Source organism: Heptranchias perlo, chromosome 15 (assembly GCF_035084215.1).
Source record: "Heptranchias perlo isolate sHepPer1 chromosome 15, sHepPer1.hap1, whole genome shotgun sequence".
In the NCBI taxonomy this organism is placed as follows: Eukaryota; Metazoa; Chordata; class Chondrichthyes; order Hexanchiformes; family Hexanchidae; genus Heptranchias; species Heptranchias perlo.
In genome coordinates, this window is record NC_090339.1 from 2780406 (window position 1) to 2784983 (window position 4578).

The 4578-nt window shown below is 45.0% G+C and overlaps 1 pseudogene; it reads right to left on the reverse strand.

Moving 5' to 3' along the window:
• Positions 1-2153: 2153 nt before the first annotated feature.
• On the reverse strand, positions 2154-4234 carry LOC137333173 (interferon-inducible GTPase 5-like; annotated as a pseudogene).
• Between the last annotated feature and the right edge of the window lie 344 nt (positions 4235-4578).

Sequence of the window (4578 nt, forward strand, 5' to 3'; positions counted from 1 at the left end):
CTGCAGTGTGTACCATCCACAGGATGCACTGCAGCAACTCGCCAAGGCTTCTTCGACAGCACCTCCCAAACTCGCGATGTCTACCACCTCGAAGGACAAGAGCAGCAGGCACATGGTAACAACACCTCCTGCATGTTCCCCTCCAAGTGACACTCCATCCCGACTTAAATATATCGCCGTTCCTTCATCGTGGTTGGGTCAAAATCCTGGAACTCCCTTCCTAGCAGCACTGTGGGAGAACCTTCGCCACACGGACTGCAGCAGTTCAAGAAGGCGGCTCACCACCACCTTCTCAAGGGCAATTAGGGATGGGCAATAAATGCCGGCCTCGCCAGCGACGCCCACATCCCATGAACGAATAAAAAAAAACCTCATGTCAGAATCTGTACAAGCTACTGAGTGAATGGTTTAACCCTTCCTTCCAATTATCAGAGAAGTCAGACAACAAAATCATGAATTAACAACTTTTATTCACCTTAGAAACGTATTTGAGTGTGCAAATAATTAGTCGATAATGTTAATTGATGAAATAAATAACTGAGGATGTAATGAATGGAAAGTGAAAACAAAGTCACAGGAAAATAACTTTTCAATATTTGTATTTTTGTTCTACTTTCTGATTATAAATTTACAATTGTGATCAATGCCTGAGATTGATATCAATTGGTGAGATTGATTTAGGAATGGACTCTGTATAACTAACAGGTTAACAGCATTAGTCTATTGAACAGATTGAAGTCTATATGCTTCTAGTCAGCAATGTTTCTCGAACTTATGCGACCTCATCTTTACAGACTGGCACTGATGAACTGGTTGCCTCGCCTTCCTCTGGGAGGATGGTGTTCACCTTCTGAGACATCAGTGATGAACCTCTGTCTACAGAGGTGCTATTTACTCTACCCAGACCCTCTACTCCTGGATCAATTCACTTTCCACCGGTAGCTGTATCTGGACTAGTTGGCTTAAATCTCACTTCCTTTGACCTCAGGGAAACGTGTACATCCAAGTGACACACTTATATCTGCCTGGTATAGCCGTGCAATCTCAATTCCCATAACCTTTCCCTCTGTCGGAGATGCTCTTTCCGATTTTGCAGAGACTCCTATACCTTCTATTACAGAGACTACTACAAGAAACACTAAAAGAACTAGAACTAAACTAACAACTAAAGCCCGAGGACTCAAGACTGGTGATCTTAGTGTCAGAAGCACCATCTTATAAACTCTCAGTTTCCAAAGGAACCTCTTCAATTCTGTTGACCACTCTGAGTGACACATGTGTTAGAAGGTTTCAGCACTTTTGGTGTTGATTACCCGACAATGCCCTGTTGCTGCCCCTGATCAACTTCGAATTAATGAAACACCAATATCTGGACAGGCCAGCTCACTCATTTACTCCTGAGCTCCTTAAGTCTTTGCTCACAAGGGGCCAGCCACAGGTCCAGATAAGGTAGGACATCTTTATGTGCCCCTTAATGAGCCCTCTCCGGGCCTGCGGTCTTGATGGTTGTCTTCTATCCTTGGTAAAAAGTGTTTTGTTTTTATAACCTTCATATTTTAATTAGCATTAGCCCTTTCCTTTCCCAGCATTCAGTCTGACGACTGACTCCATTTTGAGGATATATTTATGGCAATTCTTGGGACATTTCTCTTACAATGCACAGGAAGCAGAGACATGGGAGAGGAAAAGCAGCAGCCAGACAAAGGAGGACTACTGATAGCCCAGTGCTTTCAGTAAATAAAGGTGAACTCAACAAATAAAGTCACTTCACACCGTCCTGTTCTCCCCCACAAAGCCTCACAAAGTCCCTCACTATCAAAGACTTCTGCCAAGCTCCTTCCTAAGACAGAAGTCTACATTTCCTCTGCTATTATCCGATTCCCATGAACTCAGAAATCTATGTTTACAAGTCGTGTTTACTCCACAGGTCAAGATATACTCCAAAAGTGTCAAACATTCCAATCAACCTATCCACAACTACATCTTAACATCATGTCCACCCTTTGTGCCAGCTAACTTACTAGCTCATGTTCTGAAACTACGACTCCTCTGAGATGCTCCCTGAGTGAGGTGAGGTTGAGTGGTGTGTAGCTGGGATGATTCCCCTAGAGCCTTAGTGGCCTGAGGTAATTCTCGTCTCAGGGAAGCAGCTGTCACAGAGAGACCAGCTTCTGGCAACTTTCTTCTGACAGTGACAAGGGGTGCCCAGTCCATGTCATAAGAAATGATGATCCTGCTCCAAAGATGGAACCAATGACTGGTATGAAATCGAGGACCAGGTCACCACTGAAATGGCGACAGCAGTGAGACCCATCAGTGTCCTTGTAACTAAATCTGGAGTTATTTCACCCACCAGAGGAGTTTTCACTTCTCCTTTCAGAACTCCCACAGGTTTCCCTGCCATGTTGGCCAGTCTTTGAAGAGAGACATCATCCAGACCCAGATATTTATGGAAATATATTATTCCTCCAACCAGAATCCCAATGTCAGAAGCAAGGGACACGCCAGGAACTGACACTGCTCCCACTGCTCCTGAAAGTGTTGCCAACATCCAGACTCGTTTCTTCAGCACTTCTCTTTTCTTCTCTACAATCTTCAAATTTAGGTTTGGAAGGGCCAGGATGAACACACTTTTCTTTATATTCTGAAGATCATCTTCAAGAGCTTCATTTAACAGAATAAAATCATACAGATTCGGTTCAAAGTTCGATATCAGGAAAACAGAGGGTGATGGAATCTCTGCCTCTTGCAACTTCCTGACACAGTCATTCCTGATCTTTTCCAGTTCTTCTTCTTCATTAACTTTCATCCGTTTCATTGAATTGAGATCATTGTCAATTTTAGATCGAACAAAGTAGAAATTCTTCCCCAGCCGTTTAATCTCTTTGGCGAGTTTTGTATCATTTTCTGTGAGACAGTGTGAGATAACGATGAAGAAATCGTATCTTTCAAATTTCATTTCCTTCAGGTATTTATTGGCTGGGAATTTTGTGGTTCCAATTCCTGGCAGGTCCCAGAAGTAAACATTAGGCAGGTTGGGATGTGGGTATCGGGTTGGCTCCATTGTAGTTTCTGTGACCCCGGTTTCAGCTGCTCCCTCATCATCGCTCTGAAGTCCTCTCATAGTATTGATGAAGGTGGATTTCCCTGTGCCTGTTTCTCCTGTCACTGCAATGTTAAGCTCTGTATTGTCCAGCTCATTTATCTTCCTCTGTATCAGAGGTGTAACCCTTCCCAGCCCACCTGTTTCATAATCAGACTTCAGTTTGTTGAGCTCTTCCTGACTGAAGAATGTAGAGTTCGAAGACTGAGCCATCTGATCTCTGAAAGGAAACATTTTACATGAACTTGCATTTATATAGCACATTGTCACACTCTCAGGACATCCCCACACACTTCATATCTAATGAATTACTTGTGAAGTGCAGTCACTGTTCTTATGTAGCTCTGGTGCCCAAGTCACCCATGATAGCTAAATGAGCTGGACAATACAGAGCTTAACATTGCAGTGACAGGAGAAACAGGCACAGGGAAATCCACCTTCATCAATACTATGTCCTTTCCTCCCCTATTAGGGGACCTCTGCTGTCCGACTCCAGGGTCGACTTCATGGCTGCACACACATCCATCATGGTGCTGCTGACGCAGGTAATGGACTCCTCCAACTGACCCACCATTTGCTGCATATTCTGGGACACCATCTTAACTGCCTGGACAGGGGTTTGATGCTGTGTAAGCTCCCTTCCTTTAACTGGTGGACCTCTTAGATCTGGGTCCTGAGGTACTACATCTGAGGACAAGCATCTCTTGTCCCTCCAGACTGCAGCAACTGTCTTCTCATCTACCACCCCAAGTTTCTCCTCACCACTTGCCGTCTGTGTATCACCATGTAGTCTCCTCTCAGTCTGACTAAGCCCTACCGAGTGGGTGTCTCTCGCCTAGCACTTACGAGGCTCAGATGCAGTGATGGCATTGGTGAAGTGAGGGTTGGGTGGAGCCCAAACTGAGGACCCTGGTTCTTGAGGCTGCTCCTCCTCTGCTGAAGAGGAGAGGTTAACAGAGGTACATGAGCTGCAGAATGGCCAGTGGACTCTCACTACAAATGGTGAAGTTAAGCACTGACAATATATTGTGATGAAAGATTGTGTTGTAACAGAAGGAACTGAAGAGAGACAATACGAGGAGTTTCCTGACCAACCTGGAGCTGGCACCTCCCATCCTACTTCTCTGACTCCCGCTGCTTGTCCTGTGTGATTGCCCAGCGATTCCAGAGCTTCCTCCACAGAAAGGGTGAGAGGTCAGAGGCTTGTGGCTCCTCCCCGATGACACTTCTATGGTTTTGTGCTGTTTTCTCCTTTAAAGATGCTCGACTCTCTTACCTTGGCTCCCCTGGTGAGATCATTAAATTTCTTCAGGCATTGAGCGGCTGACTGGGTGTTGCTGAACAGCGGCTGTCCTCACCACCCAGGCCATGTCTTTGGACTGAGACTGGACCGTACATTTCATGTGACTCCTTCCCTCAATCTCAAAAATGATTTGCCTTATTTCTACCAATTAAACCTCAAGTGAGAAGTCAGA